The sequence below is a fragment of the Aythya fuligula genome, chromosome 4, assembly GCF_009819795.1.
Source record: "Aythya fuligula isolate bAytFul2 chromosome 4, bAytFul2.pri, whole genome shotgun sequence".
Lineage (NCBI taxonomy): Eukaryota > Metazoa > Chordata > Aves > Anseriformes > Anatidae > Aythya > Aythya fuligula.
Window position 1 is genome coordinate 64,560,073 of NC_045562.1, and position 13,044 is coordinate 64,573,116.

Sequence of the window (13,044 nt, forward strand, 5' to 3'; positions counted from 1 at the left end):
TCCTTCAATGAAAAATGCATCTGAATTTTGGATTTAATACCAGAATATAACAGTATCTTCTGATTATCGTATTGGGAAAACAAACAAACAAACAAACAGAGAACTGCAGATTCTGTTTTGTTGAAAATGTGCCAGCATTCCTTTTCTTTTATGAAAGTCAGAATACTACTATTCATTTGTTCAACAGGAGGAGTATTTCTAGGAAATAAATCTCAGAATAAAGAATACATGTGTATACCTGTGACTGCTGCAAGTGCATTAAAACTGAATGTTAGCAGTGGAGAGAAATAGATGGCACATGTTAAAAGCCTGATACCTGATATTATCCTGATGGGTTTTTGCAAGTATTTGCTTAAATATGCATGGACTTAAGATAAAGGATATTAAGAATACAAAGTGGTCCAATATTAGGAGAGAGCACAATCATACTTGCCTTTGCATCCTGTTTCTGTCCTCTTATGTATATTTGCTGTGGATTTTGTCTTTACTTGCATCCTAATTTATTTTTATCTGTACTTTTTGTCTTATTCAGTTCTTTGTGAAACAATCGCTGTTCTGTATAGCTGTTTGGTTTTTGTGTGGGGAAGGGAGGAGGAAAGTACAAAAAGGTCACTTCTATAATGAACTTAAAGTCTGTATTCTTAGCATAAACAACTTAAATGGGAACAGAAGTAGCAGTAATTGCTTAAGCAAAAATATTAGGTTAGTTTTTAGATGGGTTCTTGTCAGTGTTTAATGTCTTAGAAATTTTGTAGTGTTTCATAATATCTGGAGTGTTTGTGTGTCCACAAACTTGGATGGCCAAAGCTATACTGCTTTGTCTAATAAACAATATTACCTCTCTCTAAATCTTTGCTTTATTTAAAGATTGGTAAGATACTTTACAAAGGCAATTAAGTAGTTCTTGGAGATAGAGAAGCAAGTATCAAAAATGACAAATGTGAGACCTGAGGCAAGGCAGCAATTCAGTGGGACAATTAGGGCTAGAACTCACATTTCTCCAATTCTAATATGAGATACAGTTAATATGGTTTACTGAGCTCATTGCTCCAGCATGGTTATGGGGAGTATCGTTTTCCTGCATCGTGTTCTTTATTATGGTAGAACAATGTGAAAAAATAATCTCTGTTTATATTTCTCAGCTTTAATTCTGCACCATACATTCAAGTAACTGTCAGGGTTTCTTTTGTCCTTGAGGAAGCATTATATTCATGATTTTTATGTCTTACAATGACTCACCTTCTGTTCTTAGCTGATTCTGACCCTAAAGTATGTTTATTTTCATTTTAGAAGTGTTACATGCAGCTCTTGACACGTAAGAAGACAGCCATAGCTCCCTCATTAGAAAGAAAGAGACAGTACTACAGAACAAAGCTTCTCAGACTGAAAATCTCTGGTTAGATCAAGTAACTTCTTTAAATGTTGACATGGGAACTCCAATGAGAAAAAAGAGATGAATGGGGTACCTCTAGAAACAAAGTCCTTTACAACAGAGATATGAGAGCTAGATGTTAAACATGGCTTGTCTTGCATTCTCTGACAGCGTTCAAGGTTGGAAGGTAAGAGGACAAAGGGCTTCTGTGTATGCATGTCTGTGATGCGTCCCTGTAATTGCAGTGACAGTTACTGAACATACATGTATATGCACCTGTATGAAATGTGTTTTCAGAGTCCCATTGCATTAAAAAATCCATCATATCTGTGGAATTAGGATTTGACCAAAAGTCTTAAAAGCATTTCTTGGGTAGTTGTTTCTGTTCCATGTAGTCATTTCTCTGTAAATCTTGGTGGCAATTTTTCCCCCTTCAGCAAATAGTAGGTTTGAATTACTTGTTATTTAGTGCATACGAGCTTCTAGCATTGCTAAATGCTTTTGGCCTTCACTAGTGTTTGCTGTTGTATTTTTTTTGGGGGGGGGGTCATTGGTTTGATTTTCCCTGTATAAACAGAGGAATGAAACAATTACTTGTTTTGTTGAACACATAACTAGTAGTGTTTTTTTTGTTGTCTTTGTTTGTTTGTGTTTCTCCTTTCAGTTCTACTATAACAAAGGAAGAGCCCGTTATGGAAAAGCAGAACATTCAAGAACTCTGATAACATTTAAGTGTTTTTCTTTTGTTTGTTTGTTTGGTTGGTTTGGTTTGTGGTTTTTTGTTGTTGTTTTGTTTTGTTTTGTTTTTGTTTTTTCTTTTCTTTATCCAGGCTAAAAACGCCTAACTTTGCAATGCATTTCATGCTATCACATATATCATATTTGTCCTGTAGACCATATCTATCATGTGCGTGAAGTAGCTGGCATTTAGACCCCATTGCTTTCAGTAATTCACCAGATAAATTCAGTAACTGAAAACAAGGGAGCTGTGAGACTGGGGCTTTTTTAAAATGTTTTGAAGAAGTTTACCAAAATGTACCTGCTTTTCAGTGACATACCGTTAAGCTTAACTAGCTTGTCTCTTTCTAGCTTTGTGTAAGTAGTTAATGCTTTGTTGTTGCTGTTGTTTTTGTCTGTTAGTTTTTGTCCACACAGTCACATACCAGTACTGTGTATGGTATATACTCACCAGAACACTTTGTTTCCTGTTAAAAGAGTTGGTGGTGTTATTTGCTTTAAAGTATAAAATTTACAATACTTTCACTGTAAACACATTCTCTTCCCTTAATAAAAAGGTCAGATAGTACAAGTGAGCCTCTAGATGCGTGTTCCTCTTCCAAGACAATAAAAAAATCTCTCACAACCCTAGAGAAATTACCATAAGTGATTTAGGTATACATCTGTGATGTGTAATGATACACCTCAGGGAAGTTTATTTATATATATTCACATGCAGTCATCAATGCTGCATTTTTAATGGTTTAAAAAAAAGCAGTACTCCAAGAGACCAATTATGATCATTATACTGAATTGCTCTACTACCAATAAATATAGTTGTTTCATGTGTTTAGCATTACATTTTTTATATTATATTGTAGTTTATTATACTGTATGAATAAAAGTAATTGAGGAATTTCAGTCATTTGTAGTCAAAAAGGCATGCCCTGAAAGCCTTTCTTTTTTTTTTCTTTTTTTGCATATTTGCACTGTAGTTGCTGATTTTAGTGAAGAATCTCATTATGCATTAATAACATAAGGATGTGCAGAGATGACTTTAAGTCTTTAAAACAATTTTGATGCTTTTAGGACAGCTGCCTGATTTACCCCTGAATTTTGAGTCCATTCTGGCATCATTTTTTTCTTTCCCTTGCAGTTATCAAAATGTAAATTACAGGGTATGTTGCTTCCAGAATCTGTAAAGAAAGCCACATTTCAAATCTGTATTTTTACTTTTTTTTTTTTTTTTTGTTAATGCGGTTGCATTTACCATGTTCAGTTTGAAATAATCAACTGCCCATTCTCCAGCCAGTTAAGGTCCTTCCAGATGGCAGCACAACAATGTGGTGCATCAGCCACTCCTCCACATTTAGTACTGTCTGCACACTTGCCAAGTGTGCAGTCTGTTCCGTCATCCAGGTCATTTGTGATGGGGTTAAAGAGTATTAGAGGCAGTATCATCCCCTGGGCTGCAACTCCAGTGACTGGCCTCCAGCTGGACTTCGTGCTGCTGATCACAACCCTCCGAGCCTGGCAGTTCAGGCAGTTTTCAGTCCATCTCACTATCCAATTACCTAGTCTGTACTTTGCCATCTTTCCTGTGAGGGTGTTAAGGGTGTTATTGGTGGACAGTGTCATAAAGCCATCCACTGAGCTGGTCACCTCATCATAGAAGGCTATCAGGTTGGATAAGCATGATTGCCCCCTCATGGGGAAAGGAAATGAAAGATGAATTCTAACACAATTAAAACAATTATTGAAGCAGAGTCTGGAAATACGAGCTCTCATTTTAAAATCTCAACCAAACAGCTAGTCCTCTTCTTTAGTAACACTTGAGTTTTTAAGCTTTGCTTATTATTACCACAATTTGTTTTAATGCTGACATTTTCATAAATATGTCTAGGTACACTGATTTGATTCATTTAAAACATACAGATTTATTTCTGTTCAGTGTTAAAAGAGGCTATGGTGTTGTAATACTGATTCATCTCCATCACTGCTGGATACATACAAAATCTTCAGTGTTGGTCTTTATCTCTTCAAAGCCAGAAAATTGTAACTTATGAGTAGAAATGTAACAATGAAATGATTAAAGCAGGGATTTTTAAAAATGACATGCCTAAAGAGAATTAAAATGGTAATGGATGCCTTCTCTAGACTCCAGGCTGCCTAAGTGAATATAAGTGTATTTGCAGGGTTTCTTTACAATTTTGGAGTGTGAGCTTTCAAACCTGCTGTGTAACTATTCAGATGCTGAATCTGTCTGGGAACAGTATGATTAGAAGGCTTTGGGGGCATGCATAGTAAAAACTATGCGAAAGACAAATTATTCCTTATAAAACAGAATGTAATCATGAGTCTTCTTACCTATAGAGAAAAATTTGTAAGTCTGAAGATGCATTGAATGGTGCTTTAATTGTATATGCTAGAAATAGATTGACTGAACATAGCCTTCCTATTTGGGAGGGAAAGAAAACAAGCAATTAGAGGATGGATAATAATGGTGAGGGCTATGAATTAAAGAGTATCTGCAGTCCAGACCTAGGGAATCTGGTGAACTCAGTAGGCTTTTCCTGCACCTTCAGTGGCATTTGAAGCCTTGAAATCCTGTGCCAGAAGGAGTAACATTCATACAAGAATCTCTAGCCTAGTGAATTTAAAAACATAAAAAACTTATTTTTTTGTGTTTTGCCTTTGAGGCACATTTAAATGAGCTTTCTGAGGACTGAAAGAGACATTTGCTGGAAAATGTTATTCAGGGAAACATATTTTTCAAGAAGAACTAAATTCATTCATTTGTTAGGATTTAGAGTACAATTTGAGGCATGGCAGCAGGTGTGAAGAACACCTTGTGGTTGCAGAATTACTCTGCTGGTGCTTTGCTTCACAGATTTCTTCCACAGTCCTTGCAGAAAACTGGTACACAAAATGGGATTGTTGTATAACATTCTTCAGTTACGTTAACCTCAGCTCTGGCATAGGTGGTCTTGGCTAAATGTAATGGCATACTGATGGCATTTAATGGCATACTGATGCTGATGCCCATAGTTATCTTTCAGACAGTTACAGCAGAACTGCTAAGTACATTTTTGGTTCTTAAAAGGTAAAGAGTTGGAACTTGGTGAATTAAAGAAAAGCTTGGAAATGGAATATGAGGGCAAGAAAGTTAGAAAAGGCAACTGATTTTTAAAAGGCAAGATCTTACGGTATACACATGTTAGGGTATTAATTCCCTATAAAACATATATATGAATATAAAGGCAATATATATATATATATATTTATATATGAATATAAAACATATATATGAATATGAATATATGAATATAAAACATATATATGAATAAAAAGGTTTTGGTTTTTGTTTGCTTGTTTGTTTGTTTGTTTGTTTGTTTTTTTACAGTAGAGCAATATAAATAGCATATGGATGAATAGGACAAGATTAGCTTGCATAATATGATAATAATATTTGCTTCTTACCTTCTCTCTCTACCCTGCTAATCGATTTATGTTTTCCCTGCTGCATGCCAGGTTCACATTTGGGTTTTATTGCTAGGATGTTTTGGGCACTAGTGACAGTAAATGATGGCAACTTCCTTTTCAACATCTTGCCATGCATTTTCACAGGTTTGTTTGCCTTTTTTTTTTTTTTCAGAATATAATAAAGAAATTATTTATCTGTGTCAAATTTTAAAATTAGGGTAAATCAATGTGGCATTTGAAATTATCTACAGTGCTTCATTTTGTTAGTGAAGGATGTTTCCTTGTTTCCTTATACGCCTGTCACTCAGAAATAAATTATCCGTTGTTTGCAGACTAAAACTTAAAAGACAGTTTTGAAAGCAGTTGAATAACTATTCCATTTGTTCTTCCTGACCTTGCATGCCAAGATGCTTTTGATGAGCATTAGATTTTAAAATTGACTTATTCCAACTCAGACTTGACCTGAACAGATTAACCACTAAATCAGCAGTAGTTACTTTCTTGAAATGTCTTTTTTTTTTTTTTTTTTTTTTAATCTGTTCCTTCATCCTTCATCTGTTTTGATTCTAAAAGGGAGTAGATTTCAGCTGCCTTCAGGAATGGAAGAAAACATCATCCTACCTTCCTGGCCTGATGCTGCCAACCACAGGGCTGTACGGCAGCTGAGCTACATGGAGCTACCTCCTCTGATTTCGGTAGGAATAGCCCATCCTTCATCGAGTTCCACCTCCACAAGACAGGGCCAATAACCAACAAAGTATTTCCTCTGCTCCCATACAGCAAAAGTAGAACTATAATGATTTATTTAACTTGCAGATCAGTCTTTGCTGTTCTTAACGGTGTATACTTGTTATTGCTAGTCTTACTGCCTTGGTTTTCATGTTGATTTGATTCTGTGTTTATCAATCTAAGTAATTTCAAAAGCTGAAAAAATGAAGTCGATTTTATCTGCCTTCCACTAACATTATCCAGAATTCATTGATCCTCTGAAGAAGTTATCCACTTATTGGCACAACACCTCTGAATAGAAACAAACAAGAAAAGACTCCTAGTGTATTTGCTGGACTGTTTGCTTTCAGTTGAACTACTGAAAAAGAATCAAATTAGGCTCAACAATGAAAACATTATTAATATTATTGTATAATCTATTAATATCTAATTATCTTGTATATTTATTAATATCTAATATCTATTTCCTCACGTGAAGCAGCTTTGTGCAGTTTTAGAAATCAACATTTTGATTTGGGACAGATTTATATCTCTCAAGTTACTTTTAAATTCTTTTTTAAAAGTCTAAAAATTCAAACATTATTCTTGTGCTCTTACTGTTTCATTTGGAAATACTGAATGATGGTGAGTCATTTTTCTGTGATAGACCTTCTCTGGTATTGTTACTAAAATGATAGCTGTATATCATATTTAAGATTACAAAAGCTTTTAAGTCCTTTTGAGACTTCTGAGAGCCTTTCTGTGAATTAATGCCAGGCTGTTCAGAACAAGCAGAAAAGAATCTTGAGGTCATTAAAAAGACTTCCCCTATCCAACATAAGCTTATGTCTGTTAAAATGTATCAGATATCTTCTCTCAGGCTTATTGTCTTTTCCAAATGTAATTGTTCAGGACTGCAGGTGATCTCAGTCACATGTCTGTCAAGGTAATTTCTTTTCCCTGATTTCATAATTGGACCGAGATGCAGTCCATAGTGAATCAGCCGTGATTCACCACACCAAGTCTACTTTTTTTTTTCTTCTCTTCTGGAACAATTAAATTGGCCATCAGTTATCAAATGTTCTCCTTACCATAGAATGTTGTTATTAGAATTTTTAAAAAGTGCAAGAAGTTGTATTTATTCTGAAAACAATAAAACACAGACATCTTTCTTATCGTTGTCTGTCCATCTTCCTTTCTAAGACAGTCTACCTTGCTCCCTGCAATTAATCCTGAAGCTTCTCTTTCTCAGTTTCTTATCCCACCAGATTTGTTTGATCCATAACAATGTACGTCAATCATTAACCATTTCTGAAGAATTATGTATTTTATAAAAAAAAATCTTAGCACTTTTATATGGTTTAGCCTTTTACCAGCTAAAAATGGTTATGGCTGTTTCTAAAATTACTCAGTTCTTTCCAACTCCTAAGTGGAAACAGTTATTTCAGCCTGCAGGCTGGAATATGTCTGTCCTTTATTTCTTCATGATATTAGTTTACAAGACTCCTGGTCTGAAACTATTGCTGAATCCTCATTTTCTTCATACAGCCCTAACTTAAATAAGGTCAACACATTAATACTGGGAAGATTTAACACCTTGACAAGGCCAAGACATGTAGCATCCGTATACATCAGTATCCATAGCTGTATGTCATCCTAACTTCCTTTATGCACATTAAAATGAACACAGCAGAGGTGCGCTGCCATCCTGAATAAGCTGTCTCTCAGGTCACAGAATTTTTTCAGATGTATGTCATTATTTATCTCCCTCGCAAAGTCTTGCAATAGACTTCTGTTGCTCATTTTTAAGCAGAACACACAGAAAACTAGCAAATGGATGAAAAAAAAGAAATTTGCCATTTTCCTGTCTAAGCCTTATCTAAATTTTATTTAACAGAGACATTCAGGATAATTCTAAGGATAATTCAGGAATGTAGTTGCATGGAGAGTTCACAAAATTCAGAGTCTAAATGCATGGACCAAAACATATGAAGTAAGATTCATCTTTGAAATACCAATCTACATGGAAAAAAAGGCAGTCCAACTTATACACCCTTACTAGCCATCTGAGCAAAGAGTAATTAGAATGACTTAAAGCATAGCAGAATAAATATGGGCCTTACAATACAGTGAGGAAAAAAAAAAAAAAAAGTATTTATTGTGTATACTGTGCCAAACCAAAGAATTTACAAGTATCTGACTCAGCAATAATGGCTAGAACATTTACTGCATACTGGTCTGCCCAAAATACTCATAAACCAAATACTGATGGCAGTAGAACTGAGTATAAATAAGAAAAAAAAAAAAAAAAAAAAAAAAAAAAAGAATAGTAATATATGTCTTAAAAAATACATGTGGTTAATCAACTCTCTTTTATCCAGATGTAGTTCATCTGCATTGCAGATTAATTGTGCCAAAAATACAAAGCAAATTTACATCAGAAAGCATATAAAATTTCAGCATATAAAATAACAAATTGCATCAGTGTACTACCACTGACACTGGATCCAGAAATGACAGAGACATACTTCCACCTCTGTGTTTGAGTGTGTTGGAAGTAGGAAAGGTGAGGTGATGGGTGATTGCTATATATAAAGCATCATTAGGAAGTAATTGGAAGAGATATTTTGCAGGGAATTATGATGAGTGGGGCAAGAAATGTGTGCCAAAAGTTACTGAAGAAAGTATGAAGAACATCAGTGCATTTCCATGTAATTTTTGCTACTGACACTCCACCACTTGTGACATTCAGCTAAGGTTGCCTCCTGCTTTTTGGGGCACCATTCCTGAGGAAGTATGCTGGTAGGAAAATCCTTTATTCCATTAGAGTAGGTAGCTGAAGAGTGTGAAAGAAGAATAAAACATCAGGTATGTGTATAGTATTTGACAATGTCCTCTGTGACTTGTAAATGCAAAAAATTAACTTAAAATTTCTACATAATGGATGTACGTATGAGTATGGGAAAGCATGGTCCTATAGAGTGGCAGTTGCACTGGCCTTATTTCTCTATCTCTATTTTTTTTTAACACTGTGAAAAAGAAATCTAGAGTTCTTCATCTTTTCCTTCTGTTGCGTACATCACATATACTTATGTTGCTTTGGCAGAGAACAATTTGTCACAAAGAACATTTATCTTTAACAGGGGATGGGAACTGCTGTTCATGACCTGTGCTCCCTAATGGCTCTGGCATTCTGAGGGTTAAATTGACCCTGTTCCAAAATTTGTCGGAACATGTGTTTTCTACTTTTATTCTTAATTGTTTTGCATTGTAATGGTATTTCCAGAAAAGGGAAAAAATATTAATCAAGTAAGCAAAATAAAAACATTAATGCAGCAATCCACATTGGACAGAATTAGGTCTACGATAATAAATGTCCGACATCATCAGGTTGGGGACATTTTTGATTTATTACCACTAAGCTCCACTTCAGTGAATACATCATTATTAGGCCTTCCTAGTGAAGTCCATTTATACATAGCTGAGAATATACCTTAGATATCCTGCAAAATATTTAGCTCTGTTGCTGTATAATATGGTTTGAATTTGTAGTGAGCTTCTTCAGCTGGAATTTTCCTATACTCGAATGATTCCTTACATTGAAACAGAATGTGTCTTAGTATTGCTAGACCTTTCAAGAATATATATGGCAGTAAAGTTTTTATTTCTGCACACAACATTCCCTACTCAAACGTTTTCTATGAACCATTCTATGATTCTATGTTTTAGACTCTTTTTTTTTTTTAAGTGAACTGAAAAAGGAAGCAAAACTAAAGTTACATTCTTTTTCAAGTTTTGCAGCCTTTTTGTCTTAGCTATTCATGTTCAAAGGGCTTTCATCCAAAAAGCTATTAGAAACACACTAAAAGTGGTATTAAATGACACATTAAAATACATTTTTCAGGTTTATGAGTATTTCATGATATACTCAGTCATATAAAACTAGCAATTATTTTTCAATAAGCTGTTACATCTAAAACAGTAACTTGTAACCACCTTACATTTTCCTTAACCTAAACCAAATGCAATATCCTATTTCAAACAATGCTATAAATTACTTTTCTCTGCAGTTCAAACTTCTATTTACTACACAGGAAAGGACAATGGCTATGTTAATACAATATTTTTATTGCAGCAGCTTTTTCCTTCATTCCAAGTGTAAGCATTTTGGAGAAAAGAAAAATGAAAAAGGGCAGCTTATGCAATCAGACAAGTTGCAATAGGTTAAAATTCAGAATACACAAGAAAGGATTCTGACCATACATCTTTTTTTAAGTTACTATGAAATGGTTCAGAAATACTATGAAATTTTAGGCGTGTACACCCCTATGTAAGGGAGGCAGGAAAAATTTACTTTAGTTGTTAGGATTGTGGAAAATATGAGTTGATGGGTATATGTGCTGGAACATAGTGTTCTGATGAGTGAAAATGTACAAAAGAACTGCATTCAAAGTATGCAAGATGACCTTAGTTCTTAAAAATACAGTAGGTTGCATTGTAATAGCAGAAATAGGCATTTGTTCTAAACAGTTTCCTCTGTACAAGAAAGATTGTAATGTTTGTCTCCATCTCCTTCCACAGAACTTTCTACTTGCCTGGTTAGATGCTGCCCTGTTCATTCCTTGTGAAGCCCTCTTTGGGCACTTACTCTTACACATTATTAGAGGGAACTCCAGAAAATAACTGAGCACACAGCATGCCTCTGCATGATAACATACTGAAGAGTGGAGGCAACTATTATGAAACTAGTTTTGAGATACCACAATTGTTATATCATTTGCCTCAGAAATACTCTCTTCCTGAAAATTGTTCTAGGAGAAATTTGAGGATTTTTCTCACTGGTCATAAACTTTTTGCATGCTGTCAGACCAGTGACTCTAACTGAGCTGCAACATATCTGGAAACCCTGAATTTGTGGAACAAGTACTGCTGGTCTAAGCAGGTGCACAGATCTGCAGGTGAAGTGTGTTTGTATAAAGATTGCTGTCTACTTGCAGAGCATCTGAAAAGTGAGTGCACAGCAAATAATACTTTCTCCTTTTATAAATATACTGTAGGGATATAGCAGGTGTACAGCACTTACATAAATGCAACTAGATTAAAAAATCTAAAATGTACAATTATATTGCAGATTAAGGTGTGGATTTGATCAGTCTAAATTTGAGCTAAAATTGTGAGATTCCTGAGAGGTTTAAGCTCTCACTAGTAAATTAGCATTTCATGCTGCCTGCTGCCTGGGGTTTCACTGAAAGGCAAATTTAAACAATTTCAGTTTCTCAGGAACCAAGTTGCTATTGCTTGTATTTGTATTGAAATATATTGTAAAAAATCTAATAATGGATATTGCCAGAACACTGTTGTCACTTACAAATGACTTTTCCTAAGTGCCTGTAAAATCACAGAAACCATAGAATGGTTGGGTGGAAAGGACCTTAAAGCCCATCCAGGTCCTGCCGTGGTCACAGACACCTCCACCAGCCCAGGTTGCTCAAAGCCCCATCCAGCCGGGCCTTGAACACTGCCAGGGATGGGCATCCACAGCTTGTCTTTATTATAAATCACATTTTTCCCTCTAATTACTACAGAAAATACATTTCTACCAGCCAAGATTCAGCAAATGCTTTAAGGAATGAAGTGTTATTGCCACCTGGTGGGAGCCGTGTGTGTATCAACTTAATTAACAGAGGTTTGTAAAGATGTTGAACTCAGGCTGACTAACGCCACCCTCAGGAAATCCACTAACTACATTTTGCACCACGATAATAATTTGGTGATTGCATTTGCTATGACAAAGCAGAAAAAAATTATGCTAAATTAGAGAGCTGAAACCTGTCCCTACACTCCTTTTGAAGCCAGGTAAAGTCACTGATAAAGTTACCAAAAATCCCACCACTTTTAATGTTAATCAATAGGATTGGAATACTGAAATGTATAAATCAAATCTGAACAAGCACAGTGAAGTTTATAGCAAAAAAAGTTGGATCCTAAAGGTCTGGGGGAGATAAGAACTGAACGAGACAAGAACAGATGTTTTAATCTGCATTTCAAGTTGACCAAAGTCTTTCTCTTGATTTTACATAATTGACAAAGAATAATGTGAACATGTGCAGGTATTATCAATCTGAACTTCTCTATTTAATATTTAATTAATTCGCTCATATCATTAATTAACTCACATCACAGTTCCCTTTATTTTCACATTTCTGACAATGTGTTTTTAGGCAGGAAGTAGTGAGATTTGGAAATAGCACAATTGATATAGGTATGATTTGAAAATTTAATGACTAATACGACTCTATGGGGGCTTCCTGACTAAAACCCAGAAAGCCACAATATGACAGAATTTGATCTGACAGGTATAGGACTAACAGCATATATTCCTGTCAGAAATGTAACTTGCAATGTGACAGTTTTGCACAATTTTGAAAACTTAATTAAATGCTACACAATGTCTGTTACAGAATCCTTTACATTAAACATACCTACAACTGAGACGTAGCAATGCAGCTTTTAAGACAGCAATTTATACTTTGTGTTTTCTGGATGGAGAACAAAATGTTTGCTGCTGGGTAGCAGATGGAATCCTGGAAAGGACAGAAGGTAGCTTATAGAAATATTTTTGTAGTATCCTTTGTAAATTATTAACACTTTACATTTCAAGCCATGTGAACTGGCTTGACAAAGAAATGGTAATTTCTATTTGTCCAAAGTGATTTCCTCCTGATTTGTGGAAAGATGCTTACAGCATGAATTCTTAATATCCA

At 35.0% G+C, this 13,044-nt stretch overlaps 1 long non-coding RNA gene across 1 annotated transcript; it reads left to right on the forward strand.

Annotated features, from left to right (window-relative positions):
• Positions 1-1,295: 1,295 nt before the first annotated feature.
• On the forward strand, positions 1,296-6,312 carry LOC116489004. The gene is made up of 3 exons (XR_004253237.1): positions 1,296-1,559; positions 5,621-5,716; positions 6,146-6,312. It is a non-coding gene; the product is annotated as an uncharacterized LOC116489004 (long non-coding RNA).
• Positions 6,313-13,044: the final 6,732 nt, after the last annotated feature.